At 46.9% G+C, this 17,562-nt stretch overlaps 1 protein-coding gene across 1 annotated transcript in view; it reads right to left on the minus strand.

Annotated features, from left to right (window-relative positions):
• The window catches only part of TANK (TRAF family member associated NFKB activator), a 225,733-nt gene extending 210,562 nt beyond the window's left edge, over window positions 1-15,171 (minus strand). Inside the window, exon 1 of the mRNA XM_086956619.1 lies at window positions 15,005-15,171. The gene's annotated coding sequence lies outside the window, so the exon portion shown is untranslated. The remainder of the gene's footprint in view (window positions 1-15,004) is intronic.
• Window positions 15,172-17,562: the final 2,391 nt, after the last annotated feature.

The raw sequence follows: 17,562 nt of genomic DNA on the forward strand, positions 1-17,562 counted from the left end.
AGTGGGAGATTTTGTTTTTGATTTCCCATTGATTTCAAGTTAAACAATGTCAAGCGGGAGACAGCTAAATTGAAGCCATTTTAGGCTTCTAAGCCTGACCCGGGTGTAGGGGAACGTATGCAGACACAAGCACAAAAACACCACACAGCCTGTAAAAGTTAATGTTACGCAAAGTTTAGGTTAGTTTTTATTTTGCAGTTTTATATAGAGGTAACTAGACCCAAATTTATCAGAGCACTTTACATGAGCACCCATTGCATTATAGACTGACATTATAGACTGACACATTCATTGTTTTTTTGCCCAGAATCGCAGGATGTTTGAAGGACCCACCAGACTCGAACCTGGTTCAGCTGTTTCAGACTCAGCTGCTCTAGCCATAAATCCACATCCTCTCTCCTTTAGTATGGCATGAGCGCAATGGAGACCACTGTCTTTTCTATTCTAATCACACTATTGGTTTCAAGTCTCAGGCAAAAAAAATTCTAGTCAAGCGCCGAGATGCCCCTGGGTGAGTTGCGCGCTATAGAAATAACTGTAACATAACACTGTCATAAAGTCAGATTGTGGCCATTGACTGAAAAATATTCCGCACAGTGTGAAGCACAACAAGACTGTCACTCTTATCTATACAGCCCTCTGAAACAACTAGTTCAAACTGAAAACCTGGTGCGATTTGTAGTGAGTATTTTTTTATTTTATATCACTATTACTGTTTGTGTAATGACGGTCGCAGGATTACAGACTGGAGACCATGACATCCTATCAGGCCTCTAGGTTAGATGAGAGAGATTTCTAAGATGGTCGTGTATCAAGAGGGAGAGAGAGGACCAGATAGCCAGTCCATATCCCCGGTTATATGAAGTTTAATCAAAAAGGGACTAGCTGTTTTTAGGGGGGGAGGGGGGGGGGTGTTTGACAAGATTAGTATTGCAATCTAAGTGACTCAATCTTGTTTTGTCAAGGGGGTTGTGGCACCTGATGGGTGTCTTTATAAAGCCCTCACCCACCAACCTAGTTGGTGGCATGCTTCATCATCGGGCCCACCCAGTGACACCTAACGTGTCCCTGGTGTGCTACGACGCCTGGTTACATCGGAGCAGGTATGTCACTGTGTGTGCGGTGAAGGGTGAAAAAGTTTGTGAATTTAAAACGGCTTGGCGGAGGTCCCAGTACCCGGAGGGTAAAGAAACTTTAATACCTGGGCCTCCGTCAGCGGTTAAAAATAAGGCAGAGGGACGTTAGAGGCGAGTTACGACCTCCCACGTCCTTTAGTGAGTCAACATGTTTCAGCCAGTGCCTTATGAATATGCTGGCTTTCTTCAGGACAAGAATTAAAAAGTGTGTGCAGTTAAAACTAGTGGGTGTGTGGTACAGACTATGTGTCTACACGCCCTAAAGTGTATCTATGTGTGAGAGGGGGGATTCCCTTCTCAAGACCACGCTAGTTTTAGAAAGTTTTCTCCTCAAGGTTATTGAAGTGGCAAGGGGTTGGTCAGGATTACTGGCCAGAGCCTGCCTTGGACCTGTTGTGCCTCCTTCGCACACATAGATACACTTTAGGGCGTGTAGACACATAGTCTGTACCACACACCCACTAGTTTTAACTGCACACACTTTTTAATTCTTGTCCTGAAGAAAGCCAGCATATTCATAAGGCACTGGCTGAAACATGTTGACTCACTAAAGGACGTGGGAGGTCGTAACTCGCCTCTAACGTCCCTCTGCCTTATTTTTAACCACTGACGGAGGCCCAGGCATTAAAGTTTCTTTACCCTCCGGGTACTGGGACCTCCGCCAAGCCGTTTTAAATTCACAAACTTTTTCACCCTTCACCGCACACACAGTGACATACCTGCTCCGCTGTAACCAGGCGTCGTAGCACACCCGGGACACGTTAGGTGTCACTGGGTGGGCCCGATGATGAAGCATGCCACCAACTAGGTTGGTGGGTGAGGGCTTTATAAAGACACCCATCAGGTGCCACAACCCCCTTGACAAAACAAGATTGAGTCACTTAGATTGCAATACTAATCTTGTCAAACACCCCCCCCTAAAAACAGCTAGTCCCTTTTTGATTAAACTAGAGATTTCTAAGAAACACCTCCTGCGGCGATATGAAGTGGAAACAAGTAGATTGAATCCTACAATCTATTCCAACAGTCCTGAATTCGGCGTGAGAAACCTCATATTTAGTAGAATTAATGGCTTTATTTCAGTGCTCTCCGGTGAAAAAATCTCCACATTAATCACATTAATACAAGTAGCGCGCTGTCTCGAACCGAGACATGCTCTACCTACTGTTGTGGGCTTCAGCCCACCCATAGGCTTCCCATTGGGTGGAACAATCGTTGCTCCAATTGTCGTTCTCCACATTTGTTAAGTGCATTCATACGTCATCCCTCTTCTGGTGTTTAGTCATCCTCGAGTGCACGGTCCTACTTCTTTCAAACAATACACACAGCCATTTTATTGCATTATTTCTGCCCTACTTTTTTATTTGAGAGCGCTTTTCACAAATACTGGTTACGATGTGTTTTTACCTATGTGCTTCACTTCGCCTGGTTTTCACAGCCATTAAAACAAGGATGCTGGCGTCAAGGCAGAATCTAGTTTTTCTTGTTTGAATGTTCGGTGAATTAAGTGGTTTCTCGCCATTTTAGTCTAAGATGGAGCTCAGAATATTGCCGGAAGTGATACATATTGATTGACTGACAACATAAGTACCTATACCAAGAGCACGCAACAACCCCGTCCTGTCATCTACCAGAGTGAAACATCACACTGAGGGGCTATCTGGTGCTCCTGCTGCAAGAATGGAGATGCAGTGCACACCGTGTGCTCAATGTTCAGTGCACTCAAAGGCATCTGGTGAGAAAGCGTGCTCATGCTAATCAGTGCACAGGTGCACCCAGGTTACCGCAACTGCATTACGTTTAGCTAGCCTGCAGTAAGGTGCTCTATGTCATGCCACAAGTGAGTTGTTCTGTACAGTGCAGCGAGGAGTTCGGACTTTCCAAAATAATATCCGGTTCTGATGTCTTAATTGCTGTTGTGTTCCTGAGGTAAACAGCGTTCTTTCTAAGCTCAATCTGCGTCGCACTACAGGGGTGTGGACATCTTATAGTGCAACTCCCAGAATATTGTTTGGGGTCAAAGACAACAATTTTTCATGTTTATTTTTTCTTTGGGTCAAGTAAGCCCAACCCCCTGTAGCATAAACCCTTTGGCTGCCAGTTTACAATCTCACATTATCAATCAGGGAAGGTCTTTTTCTGAAGTTAAGGTAATATTTGTGTCCATATGGTAATGCAGTTCCAACTTGTATTTATTGTTCATTAATACAAAGCCTATCTTATTTGAGTGAGTGCTCTAGGGAACTATACGCTCAAACTTTACTACTGAAAGTCCTTCCGTGGTAAAAATGCGTACATGCATTTGCAAAGTTTAACAATGTGAGGATACATACAATGCTCCCAGAATGCTCTAATTAAATGCAAATATCTGCAGAAGCTTGAAAGCAACATTGATGATCTTTTGCTTTCAAAATATAATGTTCACAAAAAATTGCAACTAGGAAAAAAAGTGTTTTGCTACTGTGAAATGTAGGTAACATTTCTTTGAAGCATCATTTAGTAAAATATGTTGATGCATGCTAGTATTACAAAAAATATTCATAATGGAAAGTCAGTGCAACCAGTTTCAACAAGATAACGGGAAATATGATAATAAACAAGCATTGGCAAAGCCAATAGGTCTGATATTGGTGGTCAGCCTTTTGGTTTTGTCAATGCGTATCTTGTTTTGATATGGTTTTTGTAAAACTTTGTAGGAGCTGCCAGACCCTCACCATTATAACAGATATTGGCAAAAAGCAATAATATTTTATGGTTTCAAAAAGCACACAGTCACAGCAGTCTCTGGCAAGAGAACATAACTTCTTTTTATGCGGTTATGCTCCTTCTGAAAGAGCTGAAGCCAGTCGATGGATAAATATCCGGGGGAGGCAAGCATCAAGCGTAGAAAGCCAGGGGGGTTTTCTGGGTGAGCAAGTACTGCGAGTTGGTAGCAAGGGGGGCTAGTGGTGTTGCGAACTGTTAGGCCACGGGCACAGCGACCGGGAGAGGTCGGTTGGCGTGGTTGTGAAGGGGATACTTTGGGTTTAAAGGAAGCGGGGAAGCGCGTGTTTTTCCACCTTTTTCCCTTCCTGATTGTGCTCCAGGTATCAAGAGAAGGCACAGGAAAGGAGGAGCCTAGACACCATTTGACTGGTTTTACAGGCAAAGCATTTCGTTGGCAGGATGTGCTGGAGGGCAGCACCGGAAAGCTGCATTACCATTGCCGCCGGGAGCCACGCGGGTTAGAGTTTTCACTCACCTGCCCCACTAAGTTAACTGGTGGGAAATGGCTCCAGTTGCGTGGGTGCTGGGCTGGCTGGCGGCTACTACAACTGTCAGGTAAGGGTTTGAGTATCCCAGACCGAGGGTCAGAGGGTGACCACTGAAGTTCATTTAGTGTTGAAGGCGTTAAAAGCTTATAATGGCCCCTAAGGCAAATCGGGGTGAACAGCCCTCCCGCATGGAAGTATTTATGGATTTTTTTTTACGGGAAATGGCAGTGATGGGCCAAGCAAACACAAAACTACGGCAAAAAACTAAGGGGCTGGATGGGGCATCAGGGAGCAGAGCCAGGCAACCTATAGTTCCCCCAAGCTCTACTCTCCGCCATTGGCCAGGAAAAAGAGAGCCAGGAAAGGTAGGGGGGAGCAGAGGGTCACGGACGGGGGTCTGGGGACAGTTCCGGGAGGGGGGCAAACCTCGCAACCAGCAGCACCCGCACCCATCATACCAAGTGTGCAGTCACCTGTGCCATTCCCAGAACCAGCAGCACCGGCACCACTTACCCCAAGCGGGCCGTCACCTGCCCCATCCTCGGCATCAGTCACGCCCAATGATAATACCCCACCGCAGCCCGCCCCTGTCCCACAAGGGGTACATCCTGATGGGATCAGCCCAGCCCAACCAGAGATGGTGGCTAATTTGGCAGCTTTACTCCCATGGTTGGAAAAAGTGGGGAACTAGTCTCCCGCTGCGGGATGTCTGGGAGTGTAGGGGATGCAACTGTGAAAGCCAGAAGAAGAATTGCAGAGCTCACCAAGGCTAAGCCAAGCGAAGGGCCGGCAGCACCGGCGGGGGGGCTGAGGGGGGGTTCCAGGGGGTACAACCCCGGTGGGGGATGGCGGAGTTCCTCCACCTGTCCAATTGGTAATTCAAAGTCCATGCCACCACTGGGTTTAGGGGAAATACAGTCATCTAGGGAACACCTGGGGAGGCATCTTTCACAAGAAACAAAGGAGAAAATCTGGAAGGGTGCTTATGTTAACATATTTTCGCAGTTGATAGACGAGGCTGAAAGGGAGGAGGCCAAGAGAAACAACGAATGGACTCATCCCAGGGAAGAATGGACTCATCCCAGGGAATGGTCAAATATATTGCTAAAGTACAGGGTGGAAGAAAATCTGGTGAACTGGATAAGGGTTTTTTCTACTTATATGGCAGTTATATGTGAGCGTTTTCCAGAACGTTGTTCTGCGATGGCATGTTACCAGAACAGGATCACGTGCGCCCATGATAAGTAAGGAGGTCAGGGGTGGAAAGGCTATGACAAAGAGTTTAGGAGAGCTAAGGCTTCAGATTCCTCCTTGTGTTGGAACCAACATGACATGATCATTCACCTGAACCACTTCCAGGCCCCACAGGAAAACACAAGGGGAAATTCGCAAGACACGTTTCGGGGGCAGTCCTTTCGCGCAAGCCCACACGGGCAGACAGGGGGCGGGGGAAAGAAGGTGGGGGCTGGTTGAGATTTTAACAAACGCACATATAACAGGCCAGCAGGAACATATAAATTCAGACATGCATGTGCATTCTGTGGCAACTTCTCCCACCCTGAAACAAAATGTTTTAAGAAGACAAGAGAGAAAGGGGGCAGGAAGCAGGACTGAAAGCTTGTCCCTTACCAAGGCCTGATCTCCTGTGATAATGAGTGCCATGATATCCTGGCTAAACAAATACCACTGTTCAGACACGACAAAAACCCTTAGGGAAGGTTTCATAAAAGGTTTCAGGATCCCTGCGCCTGGGTACGCCGGGGTGTCACTCTGCAGGAATCAAGTATCAGTTAGGAACAACAAGGGGGTGGCAGCTTCAAAAATTGAGAAGGAGGTAAGGCTGGGGAGGGTGGCTGGCCCATTCAAGGACCCACCCATGCACAATTTTGTCTGCTCCCCACTGGGAGTGGTCTCCAAAAAAGAACAGGGAGAGTACAGGTTGATTCATAATCTCTCGTCCCTCAGGGGTCAGTCCCTGAATGATGCCATTGACGGTGCCTTATGCAGTATAAAGTACTCCTCTTTTGACCAAGCGGTTGAGATCCTAAGGGATTTGGGAGGGGGCACACTATTGGCTAAATCCAACATTGAATCTGCTTTCTGTTTGTTGCCAGTTCATCCCCTTGACTTCCATCTGTTAGGTTTTCAATTCTGAGGGGAGTATTAAGTAGACAAGTGCATGCCCATGAGCTGCTCAGTGTCATGTGCGTACTTTGAAAAGTTTTGTATCTTTAGGTCTCGGCTCAACGCGCGGAAGCGCGTCTCGCCGAGATCTTTTGTTAGCGAGTGTGCTTCCCAGGAGACAGTTCCGGCCGCGCGCATCCTTGGAGCCGATTTGAAACGTGAACGCGCGCTGTGGCCAGGCGCTGTCTCCTGGGAAGCTCAAGCACCACACACGCATGCGCATACACACACACAAGTGCCCATGCACGCACGCACATACATACATACAGAGACACCCCCCTGACACATACACACACGCGCGCGCACACACACACACACACACACACACACACACACAAGTGCACCGAGGCCCCCCTCCCTCCCCCGCCTTCACCGTCGCACACATACATACACACACACACACACAAGCATACACGCGCACACACACACACACACACGTGCACCAAGCCCCCCCAGCCTTTTGTAACTTACCTGGCCAATGTCGGGGACTCTTCTCTCAGCACGCGGCGCCCAACCTCCTGCTAGCGCGGCCCCAGGGCTCCACACCGCTCACAGGAGCCCCGGGCCGCGAGACGCATTGACTCCGCCTGCCTCCTCTTCCGGTCTGGACGTGGCCCCGCCCCCGTCACAGGCGACCGTGCCTGACTTCCGGGGCGGCCGGAATACGACGATTTCATTGAAGCGCGAGCCTCTCCAATTTGGAATTGTACCTGCATTGCGCACAATATTTCCGGGTGATTATTTATTTCTTGGTGAAACATTCACTTCGTGAACGTTTTACAATTGAGTCTAACAGTGATTGCTTCGCTTCTAGGGAAGGTCCTTAAGGTCACAGTGCTCACTTTCAGAAAGTTTGTTTGCTTCTGAGTCGGAGACCTCTAAGTGCTGTCCTCTCAAATGGTCCAGTAACACGCTTGTGGCTTATATGGTAAGGCCGAAGGGCTCTTGCATTATTCACAAACACAAGAAACGCATTCTGCATCATAAGGAAATAAATGTTAACGTGTAGATTGTTCTCTGTACAAGTCAAAATGAATAGGACTTCGGCGTCACTTTTGCTGAACTTGGTTCATACGACGTGGGCAGGGAACTCTGCTGCAATTGTCCTTTGTTCAGAGAACGCCATTTCAATTGTGTTTCAAACATGAACATATGTTTTTAGGTAGTGATCTGAGGATAGTTAGGAATGTATTGAGTACCCGCGCTTCTTAAACCTGAATTATAGTCAACACAATTTCACGTGCAGTCCTGTTTGTTTTGGTCTTTAGGGCTTCATTATAAGTTCCTGATTACTGCCCCACTTGTAATACTGCCCCTTAGAGAGATAGATGTATGTAAGTTTAGCATCATTGGTTAATGAAGGTGTGAATCTTCAATTGCTAACTTTTGATCCCTACATCAGTGGCTTGTTCTTACCTTTATTAATTCCATCTTAAAACGGTTTGCAAAAACAGTACATGGGCACTAGGCTCACAGATGGAGTAAACAAGGGCTAAAATATGTATTTTAGTTACAGTATTTTACTATGTCAAATGTATTGAATTAAGCCAGTGCTGGTAGCTCAGAGGTCTCTTGCATCCACTGCAGAGGTCAACTTTGGCCTCTATAGTCACAGGTCCACTCAGCCTTTCATCCTTTTGAGGTTAATAAAAAGAGTTGGATGAATTGGACAGTAATAAACATTAGTTATCTGACAATATCATGAAGAGACTCCTCAGAATGAAAGGTTCTCTGCAAGCAGCCTGGGTTGTTTGTGCATGTTTTCTTCATTTTCATCATATGTTGCAGTAGCGCTAAGGTGAAATCAGTCAGATGTATGAGGTTCTTGGGGCGCCACTGAATCTGCCTTTTCTCTGTTGCCTGGTAAGGTTCAGAAGTGTCATGTGTCTGGTTATACCGCATCCCCTCCAGCCTTTTAACTGTAATTCATTCACTGGTAGGAGATGTTACTAAATCTGAAACAGCCTGCCGACTTTTCAGGAGCAAATCAGTCGTGCCCCTGAACAATCCTCAGCCCTAGAGGTCTTTTACAAGTGTGGCTGCCACGGGAAAAACAATGGTTTACTTCTGTAAGCCTACCACTGGTAATGTTGACATGTCCTAGATATTGTTTTGTCTGAACATCTTTCACAGATGATCCTGGTGACTGCAGTGCTGGAAAATTGCACAATATTTTAGCCAGCAAAATTGTTGTATTCTGGGGCTTGAAGGTTTAATTTCCCCCCATTATACCTTTGTGTTCTCAAGTCTGTGCATCAGAAGTTCGATTTTCACATCACTCTGGCGGCACCACCACATCACTCGGGGACACCACCACATCACTCGGGGACACCACCACATCACTCGGGGACACCACCACTTCACTCGGGGACATCACCACTTCATTCGTGGACACCACCACACCACTCTGGGTCACCACCACATCACTCAGGGGCACCACTCGTCACTTGGGGACACCACCACATCACTCGGGGGCAGCACTCGGGGACACCACCACATCACTTGGGACACCACACACACACATACATACATACATACATACACACACACTCCTCCCTCCCCCCTGCCCCACTTACCGCATCAGCCGCCACTCCTGACTTCTGCTGCCACCGCTACTCTCGCAGTAGACGGAAGTCCCAGGAAGTCCTGCCCCACGACAGCCGTGAGCATGCACATCCCGTAACCGGAAGTTCGGGAGCAATGTAAATGACAATGCCATTGATTATTTTTTAAAAAAAACGAAATGTCATGAGCAATGCCAATAGCTCTACCTTTAATGATGCCGAGACCATTGCATTGTAAATGCTTGTTTTGGAGTGGGTTTTCAAACAAGCAACGGGACACACCAAGGTGATGCACTACCTAGATGATTTTCTGTTCCTGGGCCCACCAGACTCTAACACCTGCAGGAGGGCATTGCTACAGTTTTGTTAACTCATACAGGAACTGGGAGTACCACTAGTAAAGGGCACAACAGTGGGCCAAGCACAACATTAGAATTTCTAGGTATAGAATTGGACTCAGTACAAGGGGTGTCACAGTTGCCAGTGGGGAAGGTGGAGGCATTTGTGAAAGCATTACAGCTTTGCTTTGGAAAGGAGAAGGTCACTCTTCACCAGCTGCAGCAAGTGGTGGATCAGTTGAATTTTGCTCTCAGGATAATACCCATGGCACGCACGTTTTCACGCACCATCGCACAAGCAATGTCAGGACTGCAGCAGAAACACCACCACACCAGGCTCACCAGCGAGGTCAAACAGGACATGCAAATATGGCAGGCATTCCTGCGTGATTTCAATAGGAGGGTGGTGTGGCCCAGCCCCTCCAGGTCTTGCCCACAGATGGGGCTAATGATGGATGCGGCTGGAAGCAAGGGTTTTGGTGCCATCCTGTGTTCAGCTTGGGTGGCACAGCGGTGGCCAACCTGGTGGGAAGAGGAGGGGTTAACAACCAACATAAGTTTTCTAGAACTATTTCCCATCCTGGTGGCTCTGTCAGTTTGGCCTGATCAATTGGGAAACCAAAGTGTTGTATTCTGGTCAGACAATATGGCAGTAGTTCAATGCATTAATACTCAGACAGCAAACTGTAGCATGATACTGCGTCTACTGAAGGAAATAATACTGCGATGCATGAAAATGAATTCATTGTTTAGGGCTAAACATGTGCCAGGGGTGCTCAATAACGCAGCGGATGCCTTCCTCGTTTTAAGATGCAGGCATTCAGGTCCAACCACCCAGACGCAGCGGCCATGCCAACGCCCTTCCCAGAGCAACTTTGGCAGCTTGGTGCCCGCAGCTACCGAACCTCGTGGCAGTTAGCATAACACTCAGGACCAGGAAGGCATATGAAGGGGCGTTTTGGGCATACTTCCATTATTTGAGGGACCACTGGGAGCAAAACTGGCAGGAGATTGGTTGCTTGGTTTCATACTTAAGGGCTATGAGGGAGGAGGGGCGCCCTGCAGCAGCAGCAAGGCGGTATGTCGCAGCCATATCCTTTTTTGCTCAATCAAAAGGGGGGGTAATCCAACAGGTGCCTTCATGGTGGGCCAAGCCCTTAAAGGATGGCAGTGTCTGCAGGGGGGCCCTCCCGACGAGAGAAGGCCAATTGGGATTAACATTCTGGCCAGCTTAATGGAGGTCTTAGCACATGTCTGTAGTTTTCCAGGGGAGGCCACTATGTTCCAAGCGGCATTCTGCTTAGCCTTCTATGGGACATTCAGGGTGGGTGAATTGGTTGCAAGGAACAAAAGGGACTGGCAGGGGGGCTTGCAGGTAGGGCATGTCAAAGTGGGGGAGGAGTCAGTTATGATATCACTCCCCAGATCAAAAACTGATCAGGAGGGCAGGGGGGAAGGCCTAATACTACACTGGTCTAGGGGCAGCCCTTGCTGCCCGGTCTCCTGGTTGGAGGCATTCATGGCACAAAGACCAAGGGCTGCGGGGGGCCTCGTTTCATTCATGCCAATGGCACTCCTCTCACCAATTTTCAGTTCAGGAGGGTTTTGGGGATAGCGAGGAAGAAGGCCAATATGGATCCAGCAGCATTTGGATCTCGCTCCTTTAGAATGGGGGCCGCTACTGAAGCATTTGCCATAGAGCTTAGCAGGACTGAGGTCCAAAGGATAGGAAGATGGTCATCAAACTGTTATAAATGCTACATGCGCTTACATATGCTGTGATCAAGTACAGAGTGGTCAGCTGATGGTTGTTTTTCACCTGTTTTGAACTTTGCAGTTTCTTCAACCTGCAACGCAGGGGAGGAGCATGCAGTGGATCCTCATAAGGCACAGGCGGCACCAACCTGCCACGCAGGAGGCCAACAATGAGCACCACGGGAACGCACGACAAAAGCACTGCCATCCTGCCACGCAGGAGGTCAACAATCATCAGTACAGGAATGCACAGCACGCATCATGGCGCAAGCTCACGCCTGGGCCCAGAAGGAACGGGACGTCTGGATCATCGATCATTCGTACGTTCACCGACTAACCCATTTCTTTACAGATGCATTTAAGGCTAGGGCACGACAAGCGGGGCCGATTTGATATTTCATGGGCAGGGTGGTCTGCGCATTAAGCATTTCAGGGATCGGATGGCGCACGCGCGCGCTGCATAACAGCAAGAGGCAACCTTTGGTCTGTATTTTACACTTTGGGGGTAATGACCTGGTGCACATGACGCTTAGGGAGTTTGGCGAAGAACTGCTCACTGAGGTTGGACGGCTGGCTAGGAGATGCCCCGAGGCGATTATAGTCTGGTCTCACATGATCCTGAGATTCCAGTGCAGAGGGGGGAGTCAGTACAGGCATTGAATCACTCGGTAAAGAGGATCAACAAGATGGAAAAGCTGTGCAGGACCCCCAAGCTGGGATCAATAGGACATGAGTACATACGGGGCGACCATTTCTTTTTGCACGATGGGATTCACCTCCCAACTAAAGGGAACCAGTCTTTCATAGAGGACATTCTAGCATGGCTAGAGGGCGCAAGGCGCAGGACATGACCTTTGGGCTGAGCAGAGGGGGAGGCCAGATAGTCAGTCAACTATGCTGGCATGTGGCGGTAAGGTCGTGATTGGCGAGCATAGTCTATGGTCTCTCTCATAGAACTCACTCCAAGGGGTAGTTTCAACCGATAGGTTGGATGGCTGCGGGGGCCAGGGAGCCACGCTTCCAGTCGGCCTGGTGGCCACCCCCACACGCGCTCAAGGGATATGAACGCATGATTACAGGGTCCTGTCATGGAGTTGAGGGTCTGGGCATAGGGGGGGCCCGCGGAGGTATCTTTCCATTAAGCTGGACACCCTTCGCAACATCGCTCTGGTGGGAGGCAGGGAGCTTTTAGATTGGGATCTGGGGCTACCAGTCACTGACCTTGCAGCAGGCTCTAACAGGGTTACGCAGAAAGTAAATCATGTTCAGCATTTAGTATAAGATAGGAATGGATATGTATTAGAGACATGTTAAAGTTAGTCAATGAACACCTTGTACCTATTCATGTATTAGACTTTCTGCGTATTGTACATAATGTAAATAATAATCATTTTGAATGATATTAATTTTGTAATAAATACGGCCGGGGTCTACGGCCCCTAATCCAAAGAAGTTGTGGAGTCTGAAGTATGTAATATTTGGGGAGAAGGGAATGGGAGGGTCCCCACCACACTTTGGGTCTCAGGTAGTTTGCGGGAGGGGGTTTAGGCGGTACACAACCATATTGAACAGGCGTGCTCAGCATCGAGCCTGCCGCCATTATGGCGGTCACGCCGCCCCCCCCCCCGGTAGTCAGGGGAGGGAGGGGTCGGTGCCAGCACACAACAGTGGTGCAGCCGCTAACCTCCGCCAAGGGTTCACCGAATCCGCGTGAGTGGCAGCCTGACCCGGAAGCACTTGAAAGTGCTTCCGGGTTGGGTGGCGGCCGTGCAACTTAAGGGGCAGACCTATTTAAACCGGTCTGCCTCATCTCAGGCGTTAAAAGGGGGAGCGGAGCAGGAAGGTTTTCTCTTCGCTCCGCTGCTCCTTTGCTACAGGACGCAACGCCTGTCTTTGTCTGGTCCAGGCCAGGGGGTGGCCCGCTCTTAACTTTTGTTTCCCCACCCACCATCCCCTAAAGCAGATAATTTCTTGTAAAATATGGTTTTTCTCTGTTAGGGGAGCGGTTTTCTTTTCAGGAGCCACTATATGTCAAACTGTTTTATTGTGCTTTAACGGTTAGGAATAAAATATTAATCATTTTTTAATTTTGCAGGAAAATAATTTTGTCTTATTTATGTGTTTCCCTGGTCAGGCGGTAAGGTCATGATTGGTGAGCATAGTCTGTGGTCTCTCTCATAGAACTCACTCCAAGGGGCAGTTTCAGCCAGTAGGTTGGACGGGTGCAGAGGCTGGGGAGCCATGCTTCCAGTCGGCCTGGTGGCCACCACCGCACGCACATGCGCTCTAGGGCGCATGAACGCATGATTACAGGGTCCTGTCATGGAGTTGAGGGTCTGGGCATATGGGGGGCACGGGGGAGGTATATTTCCGGTAAGCTGGACCCCCTTCGCAACATCGTTCTGGTGGGAGGCAGGGAGCTTTTAGATTTTGAGCTGGGGCTGCAAGTCATTGACGTTACTGTAGGCTCTAACAGGGTCACGCAGAAAGTAAATCATGTTCAGCATTTAGTATAAAATAGGAATGGATATGTATAAGAGATATATTAAAGTTAGTCAATGAACACCTAGTACCTATCCATGTATTGGACTTTCTGCGTATTGTACATAATGTAAATAATCATCATTTTGAATGTTATTAATTTTGTAATAAATACGGCCAGGTCTACGACCCCTAATCCAAAGAAGTTGTGGTGTCTGAAGTATGTAATGTTTGGGGAGAAGGGAATGGGAGGGTACCCACCACACGTTGGGTCTTGGGTAGATTGCGGGAGGGGGGTTAGGCGTTACACAACCATATTCCTAATTGCGGATGGGTTAGTATATCGCAATTACTAATTTTTGTACATTTGGCCTGAAGTCCCCATAATTATTTGCAAAACATAATTTCTTTAATTAACTACGGTTTCTGAGGGTCCATGTACTCTATTTCTTTCGAAATGCAGTTTAGTTCATTAATGTCTTCAAAAGTTTACCGTCGAAGCCCAATGAAGGAAGTTGTTACCTTCGTCTCTTGGACGGAGTGTACCTTCCAATTGAGGAAGCTTGGCTGCAGCACAGACAGAATCTCAAACCGTTTATTGAATCTCACCCTGTTTGCGTTTTAGCGGTTATTCTTTCTAGAAAGAAAGCTTGCTACATACTTCTTTCAATCGTCTAACACTTAAACTTAAACACAGTTACTCTATCCCAGAAGTATTGTTGAATGTACATATGGTGTATCATCACGTGGTCTGATTCTACATAATTCAGTCCCAATCTAAGGAATTACAAATCACCAACCAAAAAAATCAACCACTATAAGCAGAAACAAACACTGTGTTCTCAGAATTAGCCATTTAGAAATAAAGACGACTTCCAATACGTTTTGTAGGCAGAAACCGGTATATCGTGCTAAACAGGCTGTCAGTCAATTTGCTTTACTTCTAAATCACCCCAAAAAAGTATTACCCACGTGTATTATATAAACAAATGAATTATCATAAAGCTTTGAAATGTATAGCTCTATGTAATTTGTCATATCGCACTTTTTCACTAGCGGGTGTAATGTATTGTGTAAAATAGGCAATTTTTCTACATTAAACATAGATAATCTTGACGCAAACCTGGAAAAAACATAAGGTTTATCAATACTTAACCAACATATACGTATTTCTTGTAAAGGTTGCGTGCTGCAGTGAAACGAACAACCAGAAACGTGAACAAGCCTTCCAGATGTAATAGTGCTTTCAATCCGTCAAAATTACAACCTCAAAATATAAAAATGTTGGTTACCTTCGTACTGTCTCTGAAAAACGCTCTTCAGTCTCATTCTTCGTTGAAACCGTGACAGGAGTACATTTATAAACATCTGCTACACTCTGATGTGCGGTCTGCAACTGAGCACGACTTGACTGGTTGTAAACTTTTCGTTCAGCTGGGAACTTCCATTGGGAAATCCCCCGACCGTAGCACTTCCGTATTGGCAGTTGTCTGTGCCCAATCAGTTTCCGACTTTCATCTCTCATGCAACTAAACGAAACCGGCTCTGCAAATGAGCTACGATTCATAAAGTTCTGTAAACTGCACTCTTGACGGAAGTACGTGCTTTATGTTTTGAAGCAACAGGGCCCGGCATGCTGACATTTTCACTTGCGAAAACTTTCTTTCACAGAAGAATTATCTATACATTGTAAATATTAAAGGGACATACATGATCCAACGAATCAGAGACCTATCTAATTGAGACAAAATGTAACAAAATTAATCTTAGGTAGATTTCCGTAGATTGCATACAATTTATGGAAGTTGTGGGCTGTAACTAAGTACCCCTACGTATTATGGTTGTTGACTCACTAGTGAACCTCCTCCTCGCCATAGTAACAATGTACACTAACACTAGTACAACTAGTTTTCTTTTGTCATTGTTATGCAGGTCATCCTAAGAATTGTTTTCCAGCGACTGGAACAGCTAGTCAAATCGTGAAGATTAATAATTATGCACCTTGACTTGGGACATCCAGGTTATATGAATATACTCCAATCTTAATTAGACTTAGCCTACTAGCATTATTGGCACCACTGCTATGCCAAAAGCAGAGACATTTGTTTATATTTTTAAGCTTTGGGTGAGAGCTCAGCTGGTTAAACTGTGCAGGCATCAATTTGTTTGAGGTACCTACATCTACGACCATCAGCTCAATGCCACCCAGCTCTAGGGTGAATCTGGGGTTCTTTATAATGATCCGAGAGACACTCTTTACCCTGCCTATAAAGAAAATGTCTGGATTCTTCTCCGAGGGCTTGTTAGTACCACTAGCGTGTGGTGACAATTGCCAGGGCGCAGTTTCACCGGGGGGGCGGGGGGGGGGGGGGCTGTTACACCCCCACCCCCAATAAATGTATTTCAAAATTTGCAAACATTCGTGACAAGAATTTTCAATTCTATTAAGGACTAGGAGGCGAGGATTATGCTTAGTCTCATTTCTTTACTGACACATAGCAGCCAATCACATTACAGTAAAGAAAACAGAAACAGGGCAACCATAGAGTACACCCATAGTATATAAACAGTCTCAGAGGTAACCACTTCCTCTTTCTTTGTCCAAAATCCAGTAAGAAGAATCAAGTAAACATCAGAAACCAGGAAGACATCAATCGAAAGGACCAAAATCCGAACGTGGAGGCGGAGGAACTTCCAAAAGCCACAGGAACAGAAGCAGGCCAACGAGGAGCAGAAACTCGCAGCAGAAGGACCATAAGGGCTGAGCCGGAGGAACCTCACTTGGGATCAGAACCTGAAAAGAGACACAAGGCCGTAATACACATCCTGTGTAATCATGAGCAAATAAAGGGTGGGTAAAGAAAAACCAAAGCATTCATCACATTTCATTAGGAAAGATCCATGAAGCATTGCATAGTAACAATATAATAGATACATGCATATACAACGGGTGGGATAATCCTCGCCTCCTAGTCCTTAATAGAATTGAAAATTCTTGTCACGAATGTTTGCAAATTTTGAATTCTATGTCAGGACAGGAGGCTCCGATTATGCTTTTTTAAAGCTGATCTACCACCACAGAAGCAACACTATCGATAGGCTTAAAGTAAAAAGTTTTAAACACAGAAGCAGATGACCAATCTGCAGCCTTCATGATATCAAACAGAGTAACACCCATGGAATAAGCTTTGGACGCCATCGCTCCTCGTGCGGAGTGCGCGCCAAACACAGAAACATCAATTCCAGCTTCAGACATAAGCCCTCGCACCCAGCGCGCCAAGGTAGCTGGAGAAACAGGCCGAAAAGGCTTTTGTAAAGCAATCAGCAGTTGACCCTGCATGTCTGAGCGCAAAGAAGCAGTACTCACCTCATAATCCTTCAGGCATTGAACCACACAAAGGTTGGGGTGAGAAGGGAAAGAAGGATAAGAAATAGAAGGCGTATTAGATTTGGTACGTCTGGAGAGACGAAAGGAAACTCCTTCAGGAGTGAAGCAGCGACCCGCCAGATCCAAAGCGTGCACATCCGACACGCGCTTACAAGATACCAAGCACAGCAACATCGTTAGTTTTGCGGAAAGTTGCTTGCGAGAGAAGGAAGCATTGGAAGGCCAGGCCTCTAAAAATCTGAGGACAACAGAAACATCCCACAAAGTAACATATTTAGGGGTGGGAGGTTTCGCAAAACGAACTCCTTTAAGCAACCTGGAAACAAAAGGATGTTCACCCACGGGCTTCCCATCTATGTGGGCATGACCCGCCGAGATAGCAGACCGGAAGCCGTTAATAGTCGAATAAGCCAGACCAGAGGTGGCCAAGGAAGCCAAGAAATTAACAATCATGCTGATATC

Source organism: Lissotriton vulgaris, chromosome 2_1 (genome assembly GCF_964263255.1).
Source record: "Lissotriton vulgaris chromosome 2_1, aLisVul1.2, whole genome shotgun sequence".
Taxonomy (NCBI): domain Eukaryota; kingdom Metazoa; phylum Chordata; class Amphibia; order Caudata; family Salamandridae; genus Lissotriton; species Lissotriton vulgaris.